The sequence below is a fragment of the Nelumbo nucifera genome, chromosome 4 (assembly GCF_055504915.1).
Source record: "Nelumbo nucifera cultivar China Antique chromosome 4, China Antique-T2T, whole genome shotgun sequence".
Taxonomy (NCBI): domain Eukaryota; kingdom Viridiplantae; phylum Streptophyta; class Magnoliopsida; order Proteales; family Nelumbonaceae; genus Nelumbo; species Nelumbo nucifera.
Window position 1 is genome coordinate 91,368,623 of NC_142652.1, and position 26,420 is coordinate 91,395,042.

The following is a 26,420-nucleotide window of genomic DNA, read 5'->3' on the forward strand; positions in this document are numbered from 1 at the left end:
CCCATGCATCTGCACAAGTGCATTGGCATGAGGAACAAAGCACAAATATGAAGAATACTGTTAGTGTCGACTGTATAAGGGTAGTTTAGTCTTTCTATTTATGTTTAAGCTGATGTGTAATGTTTATGTTAAGTGATGTGTCCCATACTTAAGTAGGGACATAATAGTCTTTTGTTTTATTTAATAGAAACATATAAATATAACCTGGCCGACCAGAGAGATGGACTTTTCTCTCTTGTTTGAACTAGTTTTCTCCTTTCTTCTCTTCTCTTATTCTCTTTTCTATCTCTTCTAATCTTCCTCTAATACTATTTCTAACAGAATTCTAGTGCAGGTCTGAACTTTATCATGGTATCAAAGCCACTGTGACAAAATCAGATCTGCCCAGAATTCTATTCTATCACCATTCAGCCTAGGGTTTTACAGTTTTCTTCATCATCTGTTGGAGATAGGGAAAAGGGCTGAAAAGGAGTCATCGCCCTTTCCCTTTGGAGGTTTTCATGCCTCCTGTTAGTGGTTTAGTGGGTGTTTGTAGTGGTTTGGTTTTTGGTGATCAAATAGGTGGGCTATGTTAACAACTGTTATTTTTCCTATGTATAGTACCGCAGGGGTACTATTGTACTTTTACTCTTTTTTATTTTAGTTGCTGTCACCCTAGTATATATATTAAAAAAGTTGTGCCGCCAGCATCATCTTTTGCTCTCAGTTCTCTCTTCTCTCTTCTTCTCTTTTCTTCTCTCTCTTTTCTCTCTTCTTTCATTCTTCTCTCCTGCATAACATGGTATCAGAGTGGGACTATCAGATTTGAAAGGAGAAGTTGAGTGAACAGTTTTTTTCCTTCTTCGCACCAGATTTCCAGATCAGCCGCCCTCATCTATTGTTCGGCTGATTGAAGATCTCACACACTGAAGTAACTTTTCTCTCTCTCTCTTACCTTTTTTTTTCTGGTCGTGTGCCAGGGCAGAACCTGTACTAGGTCTGCCGATTGGATGTGAGGTGATCAACACCTCTTTCTTTCCTTTTTTGTGGGGTCGACTGATCCCTGTGAAACTGTAGGTCGTGAGGACCTTTTGTGTGTTGCAACAGTAGCTTTTATGGTGAATTGAGGGTCAGAAAGTGACCAGTACCTCTTGTGTGCTGCAACAGCAGCTTTTATGGTGAACTGAGGGCCAGAAAGTGACCAGTACTTGCTGTAACAGCAGTCCTGTTGATGTGTAGGTCAAGAGATGACCTGTATGCACTGTGGCAACACTTGTGTTGAGCTTGTAAGTCAAGGGATGACCTGTTAGTGTTGTAACAACACCTGTGTTTTTACAAAAGGAGGTGTGTTTCTGAAGAACAAAAATTTTTTTTTTTGTTCCCCCTCAGTGTTGAATTTCTTTAAGGCTGTGTACCCCATTTAAGAGTTGTTTTTGAATCTGAAATCATGAGTGGTGAAGATTCTGTTACATCCGGTGTTTCCTCAATGCTGAATGGAATGAGTGGGGGTGTGGACCTATCCTTTCCCATGGCTGTTATTCCTCTTGATGGTTTAAATTATTTAGAGTGGTCAAGAGGGATCAAGCTGTACATCACTGTAAGGGGAAATGTAGGTTATATTAATGGGAGAATCAAAGAACCACATTCTGGGAGTGCTGAATATGACAGATGGAACCAGGAAAACAGCATGGTCATGTCTTGGCTTTTAGTTTCTATGCAACCTCAAATAAGAAGGAATTTCATGTGGGCTGAAACAGCAAATGAGATATGGGAACAAGCAAAATCAACATATTTAGAATTGCGACACTATGCAAAAATCTACCAGCTACAGGCAGAATCGTCTACTTGTAAACAGGGGGAGAGGTGTCTATTTGTGTACTACTCAGACTTGACCTCTGTCTGGAAGGAGTTAGATCATTATCAGAGTGTGGACTAGAAGTGTGATGAAAATGCAAAATTGTACAAAAAACTTGTCTCCCAACAGAGAGTGTTTGCTTTCTTACATGGTTTGAACCCTACATATGAATCTATCAGAGCCTAGATCCTAGGTAGCAAAGATCTTCCATCAGTTCAAGAAGTTTATGCTTTTGTACAATCAGAAGAAAGCAAAAGGAATCTGATGAATAGTTCTGGAGGAGATGCAGTTGTATTGACAGTGAAAGGGAGTGTTACTACCGATGGGGGAAATACTTCTAAGAAGGGGGATCTTTAGAAAAAGATGGATGACAAGGACAAATTGTGGTGTACTCATTGCCAAAAACCCCGACACACCCGAGCCACATGCTGGGATCTTCATGGGAAGCCGAAATGGGCTCAAGATCTGAATAAGAAGCAAGGTTCAGATATGAATAAAAAGTCAGGACAACAAGATACAAGAAAACACACTATGGCAAACATGGCTACTCAGGAGAATCAGCCCCCCATTCATACTGTGACTCAGACACATTCATCTGGATTTGACACAAGGGAGGATATTATAAATTCCTTCCGTGACCATTTAGAGCTCTATGGTAGAGCAATTCGTCAGATGGATGCTCCTCCCTCAACTTTATTTGCGTCTACATCAGGTAACACTGCTACATCTTTCCATGTTGCTTCTCATAATCCTGACACTCCTTGGATCATTGATTCTGGAGCGTCAAAACACATGATTGGTACGTCCTCTTACTTTCAAACCTATCACCTTCTTTCTGGAAGAGACAAGGTAAGATTAGCTGATGGATCATACACTACCATAGCTGGTCAAGGAACCATTTCTCTCCCTCTCGGCCTTACCCTCTTTGATGTTTTACATGTTCCGAAATTTCCCATTAATTTGTTCTCTGTTAGTAGTATTACTAATTCCTTAAACTGCTCGATGACCTTTTTCCCTTCTTACTGTGTGATCTAGGATCTAGCCTCGGGGAGGACGATTGGTAGATGATGTATGGTTGGTGGACTTTACATACTGGAGAATAAGGTTGGTCTTCAAGTCACAGAGTCTAAGAGTCAGTCCTGTAAGAGTCAAGTTTATTTATGTCATTGTTGTCTTGGTCATTTATCTTTTGAGTCTTTGAAAGTGGTGTTTCTAGAATTGTTTAAGTCAGTGTGTTTCAGATTTCTCTTGTCAAACTTGTCAATTGAGTAAGTAGTGTAGAACTCATTTTCTTTTAAAAAATAATAAATCTGAATTTTCTTTTCACATTGTTCATTCTGATGTGTGGGGTCCTGTTACTTTACCATCTAAGAGTGGCTACAAGTATTTTATTACCATTATCGATGATTATTCTAGATATACATGGGTATATCCCATGCGGACCAGGGATAAAGTACCAAAAATTATCCAAGATTTTTAGTGGATGGTCTTCACCCAATTTCAAATTGAAATCCAATTTTTTCAGTCAGATAATGCCAAAGAGTATTTTCATAGTGATCTTACAGAATTTTTTGCTTCACATGGTTCACTTCACCGTAGCTCTTGTGCCCGAACACCACAACAAAATGGTGTTGCTGAAAGAAAGAACCGACACCTCATTGAAGTGGCCCGGGGTTTACTACTCCATATGAATGTCCCAAAATGCTTTTGGCTTGAGGTTGTCCTTTGTGCTACCTACCTCATCAACCGTATGCCTTCTTGTTGGTTAGAGTGCAAAACCCCACATTAGCTTCTCTTTTCTAAGGCCCTCCTTCTTCCCATTCCTCTTCGTGTATTTGGTTGTCGTTACTTTGTCCAAAATCTGTCACCCACTCGTGGAAAATTGGATTCTCGTGCTATTCCTTGAATATTCCTGGGGTACTCCTTCACTCATAAGGGATACCGTTGTTTTGATCTTATTTCTCAGAAATTCTATATTTCCATGGATGTCTCTTTCTTTGAGAGTGAGCATTTTTTCCTTGTTTCTCCTCAGGGGGAGAGTAGGAATGAGGAGAAACTGGTTCAGCTCCCTCCTCTTCCTGATCCTCTTTTTCGTGTCTTCTTTCGTCGTCACAAAGGCCAACCAAATTCAAGAGCTGTGGAGAATCCAGAAGCTGTACCTCCAATGCCATTAAACTCTTCGGGGGCGGATTACACTCACTCAGGTATCTTGGTTCCCATTGATGTCCTTGACTCCATTGCAATTGATACCTCTATTGCTAATGACCTTGACCTTCCTATTGCTCACAGGAAAGGTGTTAGATCGTGCACCACTAAACACCCCATTTCCCACTTTGTTTCCTATGAAAACATTTCACCTTCTTTTCGAGCCTTTCTCACATCCATTGATAGTGTCCCTATCCCTAAGAATGTGGTAGAAGCTCTTTCAGTACCTGAATGGACAAATGCTATGAAGGAAGAAATTAATGCCCTTCATAAAAATGGCACATGGGAACTTGTAGATCTTCCTATGGGAAAGGATCCAGTTGGATGTAAATGGGTGTTCACAGTCAAACATAGGGCTAATGGCACGGTGGAGAGGTATAAAGCTCGTTTAGTGGCAAAGGGGTTTACACAAGTGTACGGAGTTGATTATGTAGAGACTTTTGCACCTGTTGCCAAGATGAACTCCATTAGAGTTCTATTCTCTCTTGCTGCTAATCTTGACTGGGATCTACATCAGCTTGATATCAAGAATGCATTCTTGAATGGTGACCTTGAAGAGGAAGTTTACATGATACAACCCCCTGGTTTTCACACATTGTTTGTGAAAAGAGGAGAAGGTAAAATTGCTGCTTTGATAGTATATGTTGATGATATAATTATCATTGGCGACTGGAAGGATGAAATCCAAAAGTTGAAGAGTTTTCTTGCCACAGTTTGAAGTAAAGGATCTAGGTCCTCTAAGATACTTCCTAGGAATTGAAGTTGCTCGCTCAAAAAGGGGTATCTTCATTTCCCAAAGGAAGCATGTCCTAGATTTACTCCAAGATACAGGAAAAATGGGAGTGAAGCCAGTTGATTCCCCTATTGATCCTAACCATAAATTAGGTGACAGCCAAGGTGAACCTATCAAGGATGTGAAACAGTTTCAAAGACTTATAGGGAGATTGTTATATCTTTCTATGACCCGCCCAGACATTGCTTATGCAGTTGGTGTCCTTAGCCAGTTCATGCATGCCCCTATGACCACTCATCTTGAAGCAGTAGAAAGAATCCTCCGGTACCTTAAAAGGTTTCTAGGTGTTGGCTTGTTGTTTCAAAGGCACGAACCTTTGAAAGTTGAAGTGTATACTGATGCAGATTGGGCAAGATCCCTAAATGATAGAAAGTCAACTAGTGGCTATTGTACCTTCATAGGAGGAAATCTAGTTACCCGGAGAAGCAAAAAGCAAAGTGTGGTAGCTAGATCTAGTGCTGAAGCTGAATATCGAGCAATGGCTCATGGAGTGGCTGAAATTATGTGGATAAAGAATCTGTTGAGTGAGCTGAGTTTTCCAGTGGACAACCTATGACCCTATTTTGTGATAACAAAGCAGCCATAAACATTGTTGCTAACCCTGTGCTACATGATAAAACTAAACACATCGAAGTCGACAAGCATTTTATCAGAGAGAAGGTTATCACAGGGGAAGTGTGTACTCCCTGTGTCAGCTCTAAGGATCAACTTGCAAACATCTTTACAAAAGGACTACACCACTCATGGCATCACGATTTATGTGACAAGTTGGGGATGATTGACATCTATGTCCCAACTTGAGGGGGAGTGTTAACATTTGTTATTTTTCCTATGTATAGTACCACAGGGGTACTATTGTACTTTTACTCTTTTTTATTTTAGTTGTTGTCGCCCTAGTATATATATTAAAAAAGTTGCACCGCCAACAACATCTTTTCCTCTCAGTTCTCTCTTCTCTCTTCTTCTCTCTCTCTTTTCTCTCTTCTTCCATTCTTCTCTCCTGCATAACAGGCTATATGTGTTTTTCAATGTGAATCAAGTGGTTGGTGAGTTGCTAGTGCTATGGTGTGTGTTCAGGTAGTTGTGTGGTGCTGAAAGTGAAGAAATCAGCAATGGGTATTGCTGAAAATTGTGATTGTAGGTGGTTTCACTTGTGTGCAGTGTGGTGAAAAGTGATTTAGAAGTTTGATATACGAAAAAAAAGGAATTCAGATATGGGAGACAGTAGTGAACACAATTCTAGTGTTATGGTTCCCACCGACTACCTGAATGTTCAGATGACTTCTATCAAGTTGAATGGGGAGAATTATGTGCCTTGGGTGCAATTTGTAGAGGTCTTTCTTAGAGTTAAGAATAAAGTGAAGCATGTAAGAGAAGAAAAACCTCTCACTGACTCTCAGGAGTATAGTGATTGGGAACAAAAAGATGCACTGATTATGACCTGGTTATAGAATAGTATGGAACCCAAGAACAGTGTGATTTTATGTTCCTAGATACAGCCAAGGAGATTTGGGACCATGCCAAGAAATTGTACTCGAGACAAGATAATACTACTAGAGTGTATCGGTTTTATCAGGAGTACTTTAATTTGCAACAGGGTAATCAAAGTCTTGAGGAGTACTATTCTAGCATGAGGAACCTTCGTAATGAGTTGAATGTGTACCATCCCTTCACTTTTGATGTTAATATTTAGCAACAACAGAGAGAACAACTAGATGTGACCAGATTTTTAGTAGGGTTGAAATCTGAATATGAACCAGTGAGAGCACAGATACTAGGAGGGTTAGCTCTTCTGTCTCTAGAAGAGGTGTTTGCCCATCTTCAGAGAATTTCTGTTGGGCCCACAGAGAATTCTAATATCTTTGACCGGTCTACCTTTGCAGTGGCGAGAGGGGGAGGCCGTGGTGTTAAAGGTGGAGTTCGGGGAGTTCAGCCTGGTCGTAGTGGTGGTGGTGGACGTGTTGGAAGTTGAGATTCAAGGGGAGCTCGTGGTAGAGTACGTAGTAATGGTCCGAGGAGGTGTACACATTGTGGTATTGAAGGGCACACCATTAACTTTTGTTATGATTTGCACGACCCACCTTCAACTTGGGCAAATCATGCAGTGGCCAGTGATGGTAGTTCAAGACAGGATATCCAACAAACTGATTAGATGCCCTCTACATCTACGGATGTCTTTAGGAAGGAGATGATGAGTGTCCCACGTGATGAGTATGGGCAATTTATCCAGGCCACCTATCAACATAATACAGCTACTCTCGCACATTCAGGTATGGCTTGTTTGGCATCCAAACCCACCTCCTGGATTATCGACTCTAGAGCTTCCGATCATATGACTGGGACTCCAGTTGTGTTTTCCCCCCTTTCACAATGCTCCACATCACATTTTGTTACCCTTGCTAATAGTTCCACATCCTTCATTTGTGGTGTTGGTAATATTAACATAGACCCTTTATCCCTGTCCTCATTTTTGTATGTTTTCAAATTCCCTTTTAATCTTATGTCTGTTAGTAAGCTAACCAAGTCTCTTAATTGCTCTATCACCTTTTACCCCTCTTCTTGTGTTTTTAGGATCTCAAGACGGAGATGAAGATTAGTGGAGGGCATGAAGCTGGTGGACTGTATTATCTTAATGGTGGTGGTGGTTCGTCAACAACTTTTCAGACATCTCTTTCTCCTCTTCAGTGGCACTGTAGGTTTGGTCATCCATCGCTTAAAGCACTGAAGTCACTTATTCCATTGTTGAGTCATCTTTCTGTTTTGGATTGTGAGTCGTGTTAGTTGAAGAAACATCATTGTGTTCCCTTTAGTCCTAGGGTTGATAATCGTATGTTGAGTCATTTTTCTTTAGTTCATTTAGATATTTGGGGTCCAAATAAAATAGTGTCATACAATGGTTACAAATATTTTGTTATTTTTGTTGATGATAAGGATGACGTGACTTTACCTAATGAAAGAAAGGAGTGAATTTTTTTCCATTTTCCAAAAATTTTATGCTGAAATTCGCAACCAATTTGGTGTACACATTAAGATTCTTCGTTTTGGTAATGGTCGTGAATACTTTTGTTAAGATGTGCCGAATAGGGGTATTTAGTCTTCTTCTGTTTATTAAGTAACTTGCTTATGTGGCAGTGTTATTAGAGTTACTCTGCCCCACACTTAAGTAAGGGCATTTCTATCTTTGTAAACATTATTAGAATCTAATATAGATTAAGGGGGTCGACTGAATGTGTTAACCATCAGATTTTCGACAGACCCTTCTTCTCTTTTTCTTCAATGGAGAGAACTGGTTCGCCCTAGGTCAGAAACATTACAGCTTGTCTCTCTGCTGCGCATAACCTTCTTCAACAAGGAAAGTGACTTCAGCAGTGAATGGTTGATTGATATTCTCAAAGGAAGGTCGGTTCTCTCTTCTTCTAGTGTTACTTATATTTCTGGGTAGAAACCCTACAAGAAGCTGTTAGTATTGATTAGAACCTAGAGAACTAGGTTCATTGTTGCCCTAGGAAGGGCTGTGTGTGCAGTAGCCGAATGGTGTAGGGCTGCTGTAAGCTGTTGAATGGTGTAGGGCTGCTGTAAGCTGTTAAGTGGTGTTAGGGCTGCTATAAGTGGCCGAGTGGTGTAAGGTGGAATGCAGCGACCTTGCCGAACTCCTTGTGGTTGTGTAATGCCCTCTTAAGTGTGTTAAACAAGTCTGAACTGGGTGCAGCAGATTTGACTGTGTTGTGGTGTTTGTGATGCACAATTTGTTTTGAGATTTGACTGTGTTGTGGTGCTTGTGATGCACAATTTGTTTTGAGTGGTTGTAAGAGGGCCTACTTGTGATTAGTGAATGGTAAACTGATGCTTATGTGTGACGTAAATGTGTGAAGTCAACAGTAGTGTGAATAAGAACAAGTGTGTGCTTCCACTGTTGTGTTTAGAGGCTGCAATAGGTGCTGAAATATCAAACTGTGAACAACATCAATCAGCTTGTAGCTGAGAAGTAAAGTTAGAGGCAATTGTGAAAGAGTACAATGGTAGCAATAGGAGATGGCTACAATGATCAGAAACCTAGTGTAGTAATTTCCTTCGACTACCTAGGGGTACAAATGACCTCAATTAAGCTAAATGGGGAGAACTATGTTCCATGGGCTAAATCAGTGGAAGTTTTTCTCAAGGCAAAGAAGAAAGTAAAGCATGTAAGAGATGAGAAGCCACTAGTTGACTCTCCAGGGTTTGATGATTGGGAACAAGAAGATGCTCAAATCATGACTTGGCTGTGGAATAGTATGGAACCCAAAATCAGTGCCAACTTCATGTTCCTTGATACGGCTAAGGATATATGGGAGCATGCTAAGAAGCTATATTCTGGACAAGATAACACAACAAGAGTATATCAGCTGTATCAGGAGTACTTTGATTTACAACAAGGAACCAAAACACTAGAAGAGTACTATGCCTGCATGAAGAATATAAGGAATGAATTCAATGTCTATCATCCCCTTACTCCAGATATTCAAGTTCAGCAACAGCAAAGGGAGCAGCTAGATGTTACAAGATTTTTAGTGGGGCTGAAGTCGGAATATGAACCAGTTAGAGCTCAAATATTGGGGGGCTCTACTCTTCCTACACTTGGGGAAGTATTCTCAAGACTTCGTAGAATTTCTTTGGGACAGACAGAGAACCCCACACAGTCTGATAAATCAGCACTTGTGATAGCTAGAGGTGGTGGACATAGTACAAGAGGGGGAGGTCATGCTCCCAGAGGGGGCCGTAGCAATTCCATGATTGGTCGGGGTGGCCGTGACTCAGGGGGAGGCCGTGGCAGAGGAAAAAATAACTCTACAAGGAAGTGTACTCATTGTGGTAGGGAAGGACAGTGAATTTCTGTTATGACCTACATGGCCCTCCCTCTAAATGGGCTAATCATGCTGTAGCAGGCGAGGTTGTTATTAGTGACAGTAAACTGGCAAACCGAACACCTCCCACATCTACATCTACTTCTGGGAGGGAGATGGTGAGTGTTCCGCGTGATGAGTATGAACGGTTCCTTCAAACTACTTCACAACATACCACTGCCACATATGTTCTCTTCTCTTTCTGAAACCTCCACATCACAAACTGTTACACTTGCCAATGGGTCATCATCTCCCATCTGTGGTGTTGGTAAAGTTGACATGGCTTCTGTCCCCTTATCATCTGTTTTATATGTACCTAAGTTTCCATTCAATCTTATGTCTGTTAGTAAAATAACCAAAACTCTTAACTGTTCTGTTACCTTCTTTCCTTCCACTTGTGTTTTTCAGGATCTCAAGACGGGGAAGAAGATTGGTGGAGGGCATGAAGCTGATGGATTGTATTACCTTGACGGTGGTGGATCTTCAATTGCACTTCAGACTTCTCTTACTCCTCTACAATGGCATTGCCGACTGTGACATCCATCTCTCAAGGTTCTCAAGATGTTGGTTCCATCATTGAGTCAGTTGTCAGTTTTACAATGTGAGTCATGTCAATTTGGTAAACACCATCGTGTGCCCTTCAGTCCAAGAGTTGAGAGTCGTATGTTGAATTCTTTTTCTTTGGTTCATTCAGATGTTTGGGGTCCAATCAAAATAGAGTCTTATAATGGGTACAAGTATTTTGTCTCCTTTATTGATGATTGTTCAAGAATGACATAGATTTACTTAATGAAAGAAAGGAGTGAATTATTTTCCATTTTTCAAAAATTTAATGCTGAAATACGCACACAATTTGGTGTTCCAATCAAAGTTCTCCGTTCAGATAATGGTCGTGAATACTTTCTTACTTCATTTCAACAGTATTTAGAACAACATGGCATTATTCATTAGACCACGTGTGCTTTCACCCCTCAACAAAATGGGGTGGCTGAATGGAAGAATCGTCATCTTCTTGAAATTGCTCGGTCTATGATTCATCACATGAATGTTCCTAAAAGGTTTTGGAGTGATGCTGTACTCACTGCATGTTTTCTCATTAATCGGATGCCCTCCTTTATTCTTCATGGTCGGTCCCCCTTCTCCATCTTGTTTCCCACTTTATCTCCGTTTCCATTAACTCCTCGTGTCTTTGGTTGTGTGTGCTTTGTTCATAATCTGAGTCCTGGAATAGACAAGCTAGATGCACGCTCAATTAAATGTGTCCTCCTTGGCTACTCTCGGACTCAAAAAGGATACAAGTGTTATAATCTCATTGCCCGAAAGTGCTATATCTGCCCTGATGTCACATTTTTTGAGTTTGTCCCCTTCTTCTCTAGTCATGAAGCACCCTTTTCCTCACCCTTACCTCCTCTTCCTCTTCCTGTCAGTGATTCAGTTCCAGAGGCTGTTGTTGGAGTAGACTCATCATCTCATCCAGTGCAGGTCACCACTGAACGACCACCGATCCGACAAGTGTATACACGTCGAACGACACCGGCCCCTTCTCCTGCTTCTACCTCATCTGTGGATCCTCTCATGGCTCCTATTGCTGAACCTTCAGACCTTGACCTACCCATTGCCTTACGGAAAGGTAAACGCAGTGCTACACTCCATCCCATTTCCAATTTTGTTTCATTATCTCGTCTTTCTACCTCACATCGCTAGTTTGTTTCACTTTTGTCTTCTATTTCCATACTTAACAATGTTCAAGAAGCTCTTAGTTCACCTAGATGGCGGCGGGCAATGGAGGAGGAACTTTCTGCTCTTCAACATACTCAAACGTGGGAACTTACTACTCTCCCACCTGGCAAGCATGCTGTGGGCTGTAAATGGGTGTATACTGTGAAATACTTGCCAGATGGTAGTGTGGAGCGTCTGAAGGCCAGACTTGTTGCTAAAGGTTACTCACAGTTGTATGGTGTGGACTACATGGAGACATTCTCTCCGGTGGCTAAAATTGGTTCCGTTCGTGTCCTAATTTCCTTGGCAGTTATGTACGATTGGCCTCTCCTTCAACTTGACATAAAGAATGCCTTCCTCCATGGTGATCTAGTGGAGGAGGTATATATGGAGCAACCACCTGGGTTTGTTGCTCAGGGGGAGGGTGGTAAGGTGTGCAAGCTGAAGAAAGCAATTTATGGGTTGAAGCAATATCCACGTGCTTGGCTTGGGAAGTTCAGCGAAGTGGTGAAGAGTTTTGGAATGAAGCAATGCCAGGTTGATCACTCAGTGTTCAGCTATGACTCAAAAGCTGGGAAGATTTTATTAGTGGTCTATGTGGATGATATTGTCATCACTGGTAGTGATAAATTGGGGATTGGCAAACTAAAGGTATTTCTACAAAATCATTTTCAAACAAAGGACCTTGGAACATTAAAGTATTTCTTGGGAATAGAGGTTGCCAGGTCAAAACAAGGTGTGAATCTGTGCCAAAGGAAATATGTCCTTGATTTATTGGAAGAAACAGGACTATTAGGTGCAAAACCGGCTGAGACCCCTATGGAATCAAATGTTAAGTTGAGCAGTGATACAGGAGAAGTATTTGAAGATCCTGGAAGGCATAGACGACTAGTGGGAAAGCTGAACTATCTGACTATCACGAGACCTGACATCTCCTTTGCAGTCAGTGTGGTGAGCCAATTCATGCAGAACCCCCGTATACCTCACCGGGATGCAGTCCTTAGAATTGTGAGGTATCTGAAAGGAGCTCCAGGCTGTGGGCTATTGTATAAACCAGGAGGAAAACTTGAAGTAGTTGGGTATACAGATGCAGACTGGGCAGGCTCAGTGAGTGACAGAAGATCTACTACAGGCTATTGCACATTTCTGGGAGGAAATCTTGTGACATGGAAGAGTAAAAAGCAGACGGTTGTGGCCAGAAGCAGTGCTGAAGCCGAATATAGGGCCATGGCTCACACTACCTGTGAATTAGTGTGGTTGAGGAATCTCCTACAAGAAATTGGGTTTCACATGGATAAACCTATGAGATTGTACTGTGACAACCAAGCTGCACTCCATATCTCATCCAATCATGTCTTTCATGAGAGAACAAAGCACATAGAGGTTGATTGCCACTTTGTGAGAGAGAAGGTTCTTGCTGGAGAGATAAATACAGAACATGTGGGCTCCAATGACCAGTGGGCAGATTTGTTTACAAAAGCTCTAAGCTCAGGGAAAGTGAACTATCTATGTAACAAGCTGGGATTATATGACATATATTCTCTAGCTTGAGGGGAAGTGTTAAGATGTGCCGAATAGGGGTAGTTTAGTCTTCTTCTGTTTATTAAGTAGCTTGCTTATGTGGCAGTGTTATTAGAGTTACTTTGCCCCACACTTAAGTAAGGGCATTTCTGTCTTTGTAAACATTATTAGAATCTAATATAGATTAAGGGGGTCGACTGAATGTGTTAACCATCAGATTTTCGACAGACCCTTCTTCTTCTTCTTCTTCTTCTTCTTCTTCTTTATCCATCAAACTTTATGTACCTATACACTTCAGCAAATGGGATGGCTGAGAGAAAGAACCGCCATCTTTTGGTAGCTACTCGGTCCCTTTTGTATCATATGAATGTATCCAAACGTTTTTGGAGTGATGTGCTTACATCTTGTTTCCTCATTAACCAGATGCCCACGCCCATCCTTGAAAGTCATTCTCCTTCCACCACTTTGTTTCCTACCTTGTCTCCTTTTCCTCTTACTCCCAGGGTTTTTAGGTGTGTATGTTTTGTTCATAATCTTGGACTTGGAGTGGACAAATTAGATGCACGATCCACTAAGTGTATCTTCCTTGGCTATTTCCAGACCCAAAAAGGGTATAAGTGTTATAACCCCAGTTCTCGACATTCCTTTGTGTGCCTTGATGTTACTTTCTTTGAATCTATTATGTTTTTTTCTAGGTCCGGTGATGTCTTTTCTTCTTCCTAACCTCCTCCTCATCTTCCAGTTCCTGTTGAGGACCCCATCCCACTTGTTCCGATTGTGACTAAGTCTTCGCCTCCAGTGCAACTTCCTATTTAATGGCCACCCATCCGCCAAGTGTATACACATTGACGACATGTACTAGATCCTCCTCTAGCTTCTTCACCGTCGACAGATCCGACAGTTGTCCCCCCACCATCTCCACCTCCTACTTTTGACCTTGATCTTTCTATTTCCTTGCGGAAAGGTAAATGCAGTTTTACACTTCATCCCATTTCCAATTATGTTTTTGTATCTCACCTTTTTGCTTCCCATCGTCAGTTTGTTTCTCTGTTATCTTCTATTTCGGTTCCTACGGATGTCCAGGAAGCCCTTGCCTCTCCAGGGTGGCGCCATGCAATGGAAGAAGAACTCTCAGCTTAGGCTCATAATCACATGTGGGATCTCACCACGCTCCCTCCTGGTAAGCATGTTATGGGTTGTAAGTGGGTATACACTATTAAGTATTTACCTGATGGTAGTGTAGAGCGATTGAAAGCTCGACTGGTTGCCAAAGGCTATTCCCAAACATATGGTATTGACTATATGGAGACCTTCTCTCCTGTTGCTAAAATTGGTTCCATTCGTGTTTTGATATCTTTAGTTGCTATGTATGATTGGCCTTTGTTTCAACTTGACATCAAGAATGTCTTTTTACATGGTGATCTCCTTGAAGAGGTCTGTCTATATGGAGCAACCACCTGGGTTTGTTTTGATCTTTGGTTTGCAACAAGTTGGAAATCGGTTAAAATGAAAAGCTTTCTTCTTGTACTTCTAGATTCTAATTCTTTGAGATGCAATCTGTTCTATGTTGGTTCTAAAAAATCCAAGCACCAACTTTTGTTTTGAAACCCACTTGTTCTTGGGTTATAACCAATTTATCGGTCAATAAGCTAAAAGAAACTTTAATTTATCTTAATGAGTTAACTGAAGTTCCGGCAGTTATGATTCAAGATGAAAGGAATTCCAGTGAAACACTTGTGCCCAACTACAGGAACCTTTGACCTTGAAAAGAACAAGAGAGAAATCTTCTGACCTTTCTCTTATCTTTTTCTTGTTCTACATGTTCTTTCAAAAAGGTTTATTTCTTTCTATCCAAATAATTTATATTTGAATCATGTTATATCCTAAAGTTCTAAGAATGTGAGGACCTCCAAACTGCATCAAACGTAACTTGCAACCTGGTACTGCAGTATTAGTTCAACTGTTTTAAGTTTCTTCCTATACCTTCATTGTAAATTGTTTCCTAGAAATTATTTAGCACCCGAAGAGATGATTTTAGGCTGTTGCACACAGTTAAAACTTGCAATCTGGTGATGTAGTATGAGTTCAAATGTTAGAAGTTGTTTCTTCCCATATATTTGATGGAAATTCATTTCTAGGGGACATCTACTGCTCGGTTTTGAAATATTGATTTTATGTAAATAGGATTTAGTTTGTTATGCTTCTATGGAGCTTTTTTTTTTTATTTCTATTTACCTATGCAAAGAGGACTTATTTTGTCGATTCAAAGGGGGTATGATTTACCAAGAGATGGATCAAGTTAAAGTTTTAAAAAGTTAGAAAGTAATTATCCCCTTTTTATTGGAAATATTCACTTTTCTTGTGTACATCTGTAGGATCCTTCTTGTAGTAGTGGGGACTCTAGACTCACCTAATTTTTTATTTGCAATTCTTTTTTTTTCATTTTTTTTTTGCATCTCCATAGGTCAAGCTGTGCATGTTGTTTGCATATGACATTTTTTTAATTGATAAAACTATGAAGGATTAAATCCAAATTAAGCTTATGGACAAATGCCTTAGAAACAAGAGGTTTTAAAATAAGTAGGACTAAAAAGGTGTATGACATGCAAATTTAGTAATGATAAGAGTATAAATCAAGATACACTTAGGATTGGAGACCAATAGATAACTCAATGTGACCATTTCCAGTACCTTGGTTCAATAATTCATAACTAGGGAGAGATTGAGGAGGATTTCACCCCAAGAATTAGAGCAGGATGGGCAAAATGGAGGGTTGCATCTAGACTTTTATGTGATAGGAGAATACCACTTGGATTAAAAGGAAAATGCTATAAAAAAGTGTAGAGAAATATATTGTATTTGGTTGTATTCGGGTTTTATTTCAAGGAGGATGTTGGAGGTTTTTGGGGACTTGTATGTATTTATGGGAGGAATAGGGGCCTATGTGAAATTTTGATATAATTTGGTCTTTTGCTTATTTAAGCCATTGGTTGTGTGGGATTAGGGTTAAGTGAGACTGTGAGAGTGGATATTTTGTTGAGTCTATAGAGAGGTCAGTCTTGCATCTCTTTTTTTATCAGTAAAACAGGAAAATTTTTTATTAAGATATAAAATGAATTTACATCAGTGGGCAGCCTCGGCTACCCCTACAAAAAAAAAACAACAGCAAAAACCCCCAAGAGTTTGCTTTTAATATTACAACCGTGCCCAAAAACCATGTTCTCTTCTAGCCCCTTATTTTGCCAATTGATCTGCTAGACTGTTGGCCGACCTCGGTATCCACTGAACTATTGTTTACATATCTTTTGACAGACTTCTGAACTTTTTGATCTCATTTCTGAACCACCAAGGGCTCTTTTCATCTTTTCTCAACCAGCTTAGGATTATTTTAGAATCACCTTGAATTATCAATTTTTGAATGCCTAACTCCACAGATTTTTGTAGACCATACATGACTGCCTCTAGCTCAACTCTTGGGGAATCCCCTTTCCCAATTGGTCCTGAGAACATCCCCAAAATTTCTCCCCTATCATTTCTTATCACTCCTCCTATCCCAGAATGGCCTGGATTGCCAAAGCTACTACCATCGAAGTTCAGCTAAAGAAAATCAACTATAGGTGGAGCCCACTGTTGTACAAGTATTTTTTTTTCTCGGAAGAAGAGGAACCTGCAATCACCCCCTAATTTCTGAGTATATCATCAATAGTAAAATCAGAGAACACCTTCCTATGGATCAAGGTTCAAAATATCGATACATATTGGCTGATACGTATCGTATTGGGAGCTTCCTGATACGCCCCTACAGAGGGTGTATCGGGGTTTTGACCGGCTCAGGGGGTGGGCAGACCTTAAACCGGCCCCTCTGAACCGGATTTGAAAAAAAAAGAGCTAAAAAAACTAAGATGTTTGCTATTTTCTTTCCATCTTTCTTCCTCCTATTTTCTTATTGGTTTGCTATTCTCTTTCTTGCCGATTGACAAACAATTGTAAGGCCAGCTATGCTGTATGTAGTGGAGTGTTGGGCAGTCAAGAAACAACATGTCCAGAAAATGAATGTGGCAGAAATGCAAATGCTAAGATGGATGAGTGGAAAAACTAGAAAGGATAGGATTAGGAATGAAGTTATCCATAGGAACCTAGAAGGAGATCCAATAGGTGATAAAATGGGAGAGAGTAGACTAAGATGGTTTGGGCATGTGCATAGAAGACCACCAACTGCAACAATTAGAAGTAGGGGTGTCAACGGTATTTGAAAATCCATTCATTAAAAAAAACGGTGTTCAAAAATCTGATTTCAAACTCAAGATTTGACATAATCGAATCGAATTCAGATAATTTGAATATTATAATTAGTCAAATTCGGATATGACCTGATTCGATGCAATAAATATTCAAATTTGACCAATTATTTAATTCTTATATAAAATATATAAATATTTTTTGTATAATTTATATATAATAATTAAATTATGTATATAACTTATATATTTATATACTTTATATAAAAAATATTTATTTTATATATTTACTAATTACCTAAAATAATTAATTGGTCGAATACGAATATCGAATTTTCTAATTGGATTCAAATTCGGATATTGCCTAATTTGATTCAAATTTGATATGTTTACACCCCTAGTTAGAAGTGATTTGTTACACATTGAAGGGGCTAGAAGAGCTTGGGGTAGACTAAAAAGGACATGGGTAGAAATAGTAAGAAATGATTTAAGCACTAATAATTTAACAGTGGATATGGCTTTAAATAGAACAGATTGGCAAAACAGGATTCATGTATCTGACCCTATATAGTTGGGATAAGGCATAGATAATGATGACGATGATCTCCACACTTCCACAGGTGAAGCTCTCCGGATCTATTTGTAGTCAGTATTTGACTGCACTGCTTATGACAGCTCTTTTGGCCTTAGGAGATGTGGAAATTGAGATTACTGATAAATTAATTGCCATCCCTTATGTTGAGATGACACTGAAATTGATGGAACGCTTTGGAGTCACAGTTAGAGTAGCAGTGGCTGGGACCTTTTTCTCAATCAGAGGTGGTCAAAAACACAATTATGTCTGATAACATTGTACCACTTTGTACAAGCTATTTATATTGGAATTAGTTTTCCTTGGAAATAAAATCAGGTCTCCTGGAAATGCTTATGTAGAAGGTGACACATCAAGTGTTATTTACTTCCTGCTGGTTCTGCAGTCACTGGTGGTACCATCACTGTAGAAGGTTGTGGGACAAGTAGTTTAAAGGTACCACATATGGCTACATGTTGCCTTGTCTCTAGCTCTTAAGGCCTTTGCCATATATTACTGTGCAGGGGCCGAGCCAGGGGGGATCCAAGGGAGCCACAACCCCACTATGGCCCAAAAATTCCTATTTAAATTAGACTCTTTTATGTATATTTTCCCTCTCCCCCATTCCCCACCCCTATGGTCCCCCCCCCAATCTAGACTAGGTTTTGGCCTCCCTCATAAAAAATTCCTGGCTCCACCCCTGTTACCGTGTTGATAGTAACTGACTTTTCCAACATTACCTCTTTTGCTTTTCCCTGTTGGTGTAGGGAGATTTGAAATTTGCTGAGATCCTTGAAAAGATGGGAGCAAAAGTTTCCTAGACAGAGAGCAGTGTTGCTGTCAAGGGTCCACCCTGAGATTCTTCCAATCAGAAACGTTTACGTGCCATTGATGTCAATATGAGAATGATGATTGATATTGCAATGACCCTTGCTGTTGCCATACTGTTTGCTGATGGTCCCACTGCCATAAGAGATGGTCTGATTTAGTTCATGAGAAATGGCTATAAGTAATGCTGGTTCATTACTCCTTTTTGGTATCTGAATAGTTGGGCTAGTGGATCAGATGTTAGCAGGAATACAGAGGTGGGGACAAAGCAGGATAAACATGAGGCCCACTGGCCATACCAGTTAGAGCCTGCAGTTCTATGGGTTTGATCCCATGCCTCTGCTATGGGAATGATGCCGATTGACCATCTTATCTACCAACAGTCTTTGGCACTTGTTTATTACCTACAAAATACTGACATATAATATTTTGGATGAGGCTTCTCTTTCCTGATAGCCACAAAATTTGGTAAATCAGATGACTATGATCATCCTGCACTGTAACCAAACAAAAAAAAGGAAAGGAGGGGACTATGATCATTCAATCAAGTTGATTTCTTAGTTAACTTGAAGATTTATTTAATGAAACTGGAGTGGCTGGACCCAACCTTTCTGACTGTACCACCATGTGTGGTACTGATACACATGCCAAATCAAAGCCCTAGAAAGACACCCTTGGTGTTGCAAATAATGGTTATTCCTAATGTATGTTGTTGAGGCATTGGGATCTTAGCTTCTGCCCTTTTATCTTTTTCTTTTCTTTATTGTCAGTGGCTAGTTGGAGAGTGAAGGAAACAGAGGGTATGATTGCCATTTGCACAGAACTCGGAAGGTTGGTGTCATTTGGTTCCTTGTGCATTTGAGTTTCCTTCATACTACCTGGTAACATTGTTGACATTTCTTTTCTTTTGGGTTGTTTAACATCAGCTGGGACCTGGGAGCAACAGTAGAAGAAGGGCCTGTTTACTGTGTGATCACTCCACCCGAGAGAAATGTGACAGTCATTGACACATATGATGATCATGGAATGGCCATGGCATTCTCTCTTGCCACCTGTGCAGATGTTCTTGCCATCATAAAGGATCCTGGTTGCACCCTGAAGACCTTCCCTGACTACTTTGACGTTCTCCAGAGGTTTACAAGGCATTAGAATATGGAAGAACGGAAATTAAAAGACTAGCTAACCAACAGCCAACAGGCAGGTTACTCACAATGAGGTTATCTCTCAGGATAACTATTATTAAAGTAGAGAATAAACCACTTTTTCCTTTATCCCCTTGTAATCTATCATGGGTTGTGATCGTCCATTAAAGGTTATTTCTTGTTTGTGGACGCTGTAATTTGATCCGAGCCCATCCCTTGGCATTATTATTTGCAATTTTCATTACCAACCATGCTTTGGGACCCATGTCACTAAATCTCATTCAAGTTATTAATATTAGATGCACAATTTTTGTTATCAAAAACTGATTGATTATTGGGATTCAATGATAACAGAAATGAAGTCATTTTGGAGATCTGACATCGGCTTTCAACAATCAAATCCAATGAAAACATACAAGTATGGAGGACGAAATCCGATCTCTCAACAATCAACTCAGGAATGGAGGCAACTAAGGGCACGACATGGTAATGTTGTTGGTAGGTGATTCAACAACCTAATTAGCATAACAGAAGAAACTGGACTCTACATGCCTCCATATGATTGAACTGACCTCGCCTCCATTGAGCGGTACCTTGGAGCCAAGGCCCAAGGGAGCTAAGCGAAGTCAATGCTAGGGCCGTAAGAAAGAAACTCAGATGATGTTGGATTAGAGGGTTCCTAAAATGAAGCAACTATAGTCACGTAGCTTCCAGTTCCAGCTTTCTAGGTCTCCAGGCAGCCACCAAAACTAATCAATCATCCATGGTCTAAAAAGGTAGCAACTTTAGCAAATTGATCTCTTGTCCTTTTCACCCCCGAGACCACTTGACCCATTGCTGTCTTCACGTTATTCAGACCAGGTATCCAATGGATACACACTACAGTGTGTTCACATGGATAAGCGTCAAGATATAAAGTCTAACAACAATAATTGAGCTCAGTTAAAAAAAGCCTTTTCTTTTGGGTGGTAGAAAATTCTGGCCCTCGAATTGGAAGGTGAGATTTTCGGGGAGACCTGTACTTTTTAACTTTAAAGACCATTTTCCTTTCTATCTAGGGGTAATAGCATACAAGGGTAACTTTTGGGGTTTAATATCAATAAAAGTAATATATTTAAAAAAATTTCAAAAATAGGTTAATTTTTTAAAAATAATATCAATAAAGAGTAAAAACACTTTTCATCTTCTTCTTCTTGCCATTTATTCACTAGAGCCGCTGTCCGCTGCCACCCGCCACCACCGTCCATTGCCGCCTGCCGACACCTCCACCCACCTCCGTTTCTACCTCTGGCAACGTTGCCGGAGGTGGCCGGAGGCAGAGGTGGCAGCGGCGGCGCTGGTGGTTATTCCTCTGCCCGCCGCTGCCACCACCTGTCTCCACCCATTTCTGGCAACGTTGCTGGAGGCGGAGGCGGAGGTGGGTGAAAGTGGCAGTGTTGGACAGAGAAACCACCAGCGCCATCACTGTCACCACCACCTCCGGCAACGTTGCCGGAGGCGGGGCCGGTGGCTCTGATGAACAAAGGGCAAGAAGAAGATGATGAATAGTATTTTTGCCCTTTATTGATATTATTTTTAAAAAGTAAACCTATTTTTGAAATTTTTTTAATTATATTACTTTTATTGATATTAAATCACAAAAGTTGCCCTTCTATCTAGCCTACCCATGAAATCTTGAAGGCTGAAGCAGCATTTTTCAATAGAAATTGTAGACAAACAGCTTTGCTTTGCATGTGTTATGTCATATATGTGTGCCAACTCCTAAGACAAAGAAAACCCAACTTAGAGTTGGATGGCCCCTCGGATCTCTCTCTGATGCCAGACATCGTCACATGTTGATGGGAGATTGGCAGTTGCAGGAATTTATTTCTTTGGTTAAATTATTCACTTACATCATTTATTCGTTGATTGTTACATGTGTAATTTGAGCATCCATTTCATGAGCCGTGGACCATTGGATTGGAATCCAATGCCAGAAGGTTCCGATCCCCCGGTTGACCTCTCGCTGACACGTGCTCTCTGAACTCTGAATAGACCGAATTTATTTTCTTCTTTTCCTTTGATATTACGGAATAGAATAATCTTCTTGTTGTTTGATATATCACAGAAATCGGGTAATGTTAAATAGGACATATTTGCTGTGAACTACTGAACTGCCATCACATGTAAGCTGAATCTGGGGGCTGCTCAGATTTTGCTGCCTCCCGTGAGTCTGTGACAGCCACGGGCCACCGCCTGCAATCAACTTAGGTTGGAACTTGGCCTTGTTACAATAAATAATAGGGATATAGCATTGGTTAATGCACATGCACTACAGTAGCTTAACAAAATTCCTCTTTTCACATATGCTTTCCTAGGGCATGTGTTTATCTGATGCAGTGATGTTTCTTTCTTCCATTCTTCTCTCTGCCAAGGATTTAAATTCCGCAATGTATCAGGGTATATCTGCTGATATGTATCATATTGGTGACTCCTTAATACATCTCTACAATAAGTGTTTCGGAGTCTGACCTAGTTCAGAGGGTAGATGGGCTTTAAATTGATTCTTTGAGTCGATTTGAATAAAAAAGAATAGAAGAGCACAGGATAGGCCAGTTGGGCATATTTGCCTACATCGATATTTAGAACCTTACCCTCTCTTGATGAATTGATGACTATATTTGAAGTCTTGGATTGGATCATAACTAGGGCACGCTCTGCACTCTACGGCCATTGGATTGGTTTGGTCATAAGCCATGTATAGAAGATTGCCCATTTATGTTACCAGTGTTGTTAGTTGTTAGTATGACCCCATCAAAGGTAGATGGGCCATGCCACACTATGAAAAGAGTTGGTAGTGTTGGTTTGCTTTTTATTATTGTCTATGCTTTCCACTTCCCATTTTTTTCTCTTTTAATTTTGAGAGAGATTAGTCTCTTCTCTTCTTCAGAGTTTAGAGTGGGTATTGGTTCAGTGGTTCATCTCACTTGGAAGTTGGTAGCTTTACAACCTAAAGTAGAAATTTAGAACACAAGATACCTTAATGAGGACACTAGTGCCAACCTTCCTTCTTTTCAAGCGGCTGCTCTGCTTTTGCCTTTTGGTGAATGTTGGCGAGTCCCACTAAAGGGGTTTTAAGACACTCTCTCTCGTGACTCTTGTCTCCTCTCACATTAAGTCATTTTACCAAATATACAACCCAGCTTCCATAGCCATCACATTAGGTCACATTAGGTAATTTTACCAAATCCTAATAATACAGCATTAAGAGGAATTCCATATTCAATATTCCACACAAGGTTCAAATCGGAAGCACCCCAATATGCCCTACAAAGAATGTTTCGGGGCTTTGACCGGTTTAGGAGTAGAAGAGCCTTAAACTGGCCCTCTAATCGATTTTTTTTTTTTTTAAATATCGATATTGTCTGATACGCCTTTACTGAAGTATAGGACGTATCCATATTTAGAACCTTGATTCTACACATCTCTTCACACCACCCAACAAGGGTCAAGAGTAAAAGACGAAGAACCTAGAGCCCCTCATTACTCATTAGTACTCACAAGTGACAACCTTACCCCACGCCATCCCCAACTTCAATGCAATGAACACTCCCCACACAAGATGAAATCAATGCTAGAGAGATCCAAAGAATATTTTTATTAGATAAGATTGATTTTGCTAGAGCCTAGAAGCCGAATTTCAAAAGCAAATAAAATGGAGTTAGAGCCCAATCTCATTTATTAGGCCCCGTTTGGTGTCTTTTCATGCAGTTTTTCTGCTGTTTATAAGTTGGGAAGATCGAAAATCGGTCTATTCCCGTTTAGCATGCGGACGATTTTGCCACCAAAAGACGGGGTGCCATAAAAACATGGGAAGTCCATTTTGGGTTGATTTCGGGAAGCTCCAAATGAAGCTTCCCAGCATCTTCCAGGTTTTAATCTCGTGCGGAAAGACCTGAAATGACATATAGAAAGATGCGCATCTGCCAAACGATCTTCAGACTGCCCAGATCTGATCTCAAAAGTTCAATATATCTATTAACTGTAAGAGCTATTAGATCTTTTCAAAAAAACTTGCCAAACGGGCCTTTGTTATTAGTTATTCCTGTTTTGACTTGTTTAATACTTTAACTCACTGACATTTACAAATTGCACCCATGGGCCATATAGCCTGCCCGTCGTTTCCTCTCTATTTCCTCTCTCCTATCTGAAGCACAAACACAAACACGCACAAGACAACGTCACTACTCTTATTAACAACGACTCTTCTTCCCATCACTTCTGTCTGTCTTCTGAAAACCGAATAGAGGAGGAACGACGAAAACCCTTCCGTGGAATCAGAAGATTCCCAAAATTAAGTTAAGTAGAAGGGAAGAAGTGAAGAACAAGACAAACCCATCTTTCTTATCTCTTCGAGACAGTCCTTTTAATAGATTGTCAAGAAGAAGAAGAAGAGTAACGATTAACGAAGATTATGAGCCCTAAGCCTAAACCCTAACCCTAGCCTTAACATTTCATTATCTCTTCCTGATAATACAATTTAGAAGACGAAGAAAAAAGGGGCAGTGTAGGGTTACACGCATCTGTGGCATTTTCTTTGGTCAATGTCGCAGCTTAAACCCGTTTCTCATCTGGACAGTATTCCATCGACTCCCGGAAAATTCAAGATGGACAAATCGCCGTACATTCACCGACTTCGATGGCATTCTTCGCTCACCAAGCTCACCTTTTGGTCCTTTCTCTTTCTCGGTCTCATCCTTTTCTTCTTCCTCCGTTCTCCCTCTTCGCCCTCACCTTCCGATCCCTCTCGCCGATCTCTTCGTACCTCCAACTGGGGCGGCCCCTCCTGGGAGAAGCGCGTCAGATCCTCCGCACGTGTCCGCTCTCGAAATGGTCTCTCTGTGCTCGTCACTGGCGCTGCTGGTTTTGTTGGTACTCATGTATCCGCGGCATTGAAGCGCAGAGGCGATGGTGTCCTTGGCCTTGACAATTTCAACGATTACTACGACCCGTCGCTCAAGCGCGCCCGCCAGGCCCTCCTTGAGCGCACAGGCGTCTTCGTTGTCGAAGGTGATATTAATGACTCGGCTCTTCTCCGGAAATTGTTCGATGTTGTCGCATTCACCCACGTCATGCATCTCGCCGCTCAGGCAGGGGTGCGATATGCCATGCAGAACCCCGGCTCTTATGTTCACAGCAACATCGCCGGGCTTGTAAATGTTCTCGAAGTCTGCAAATCGGCCAATCCACAGCCTGCAATCGTTTGGGCGTCTTCAAGTTCTGTTTACGGCCTCAATTCTAAAGTACCATTCTCAGAAAGAGATCGGACAGACCAGCCTGCCAGTCTCTACGCGGCCACCAAAAAGGCTGGTGAAGAGATCGCTCACACCTACAATCATATCTATGGCCTTTCCATTACTGGGTTGCGTTTTTTCACAGTTTATGGCCCTTGGGGTCGACCTGATATGGCGTATTTCTTCTTTACCAAAGATATACTCAAAGGAAACCAAATTCCAATCTTTGAAGCCCCGAACCATGGGACTGTTGCAAGAGATTTTACATATATTGATGACATTGTAAAGGGATGTTTAGCAGCGTTGGACACTGCGGAAAAGAGTACCGGCAGTGGGGGAAAGAAGAAGGGGTCTGCACAGTTACGGGTATTCAATCTAGGGAACACATCGCCAGTGCCCGTCACCCAACTTGTTAGCATTTTGGAGAAGCTTCTGAAAGTTAAAGCCAATAGATTGATGTTGAAGATGCCAAGGAATGGAGATGTGCAATTCACCCATGCTAATATAAGCTTGGCTCAGAAGGAGCTTGGATACAAGCCCACGACGGATCTGCAGACAGGACTGAAGAAGTTTGTCAGATGGTACCTCAGTTACTATTCAAGTTCTGGGAAGAAGAGCGCTGGGTGATACCCTTCATCTACCTTTCATCATTGCATGGTAGAATCGTTTGAATTCTTCGTTTTGATTCTTACGATTTTTCCCCTTTTGCCATTCTTCGCCTATTTCTCTTTTGCTCGTATATCTTAATTTGCCATATGAGGAAATCCCTGTCCTGAAATAGAGGCTTTTTGGTAACGATCGGAATTGTTTGCAGGACGTTCCTCATCTGTATCAAAAGAAAACCCGAAGCATCTTATTTTTTCCACATATTGCTTTGTTTGTTTCCTTATTTTCTTTTCTAGGATTGCTGCTATTCGTAGTAGTTTTGGCATTGTACAATCCAGCACTAATAGGTTCTGAACGTATGTTGATTGATAGACTACATTTGTCATGGTCTTATTATTGATTACAATAAAATTGCACGTGCTACTTTGGTTCTCAGTTTTTGTATTTTTCTCTCCTTTAAGGAAGTTAATTACATTGAATGTGTTCACTTCAGCAGTTCAGCTAAGAAAAATGATGCCCAGGTTTTACCTTACAGCTTTTGCATAGAGCAACTCTGGTGATTGATACCCCTCTTATAATAATTTCCTGATAATGGACATGTTTGTATTCTCAGAATATTATATGGCCCTGCAAATCTACATATCATGTTCTAGCAAGGTACCAATCAATTTGTTATATTACTCCTATATTTTTCATTTCTGACTATAGTTGCATCTTTTTATTGTTGATCCAAAAAAATAATTGTATTTTTTATTTTAAGCTAACTAGCTGTGCTGGCAATGTTGTTGAAACACAAATATGTTATTACTG

The 26,420-nt window shown here is 40.6% G+C and overlaps 1 pseudogene across 1 annotated transcript; it reads left to right on the top strand.

Moving 5' to 3' along the window:
* The first annotated feature begins 22,469 nt into the window (after positions 1 to 22,469).
* LOC104611461 (UDP-glucuronate 4-epimerase 3 pseudogene) lies at positions 22,470 to 26,045 on the top strand (annotated as a pseudogene). Its single transcript, XR_016085450.1, has one exon. The product of XR_016085450.1 is annotated as a UDP-glucuronate 4-epimerase 3 pseudogene (transcript).
* The last annotated feature ends 375 nt before the right edge of the window (positions 26,046 to 26,420 follow it).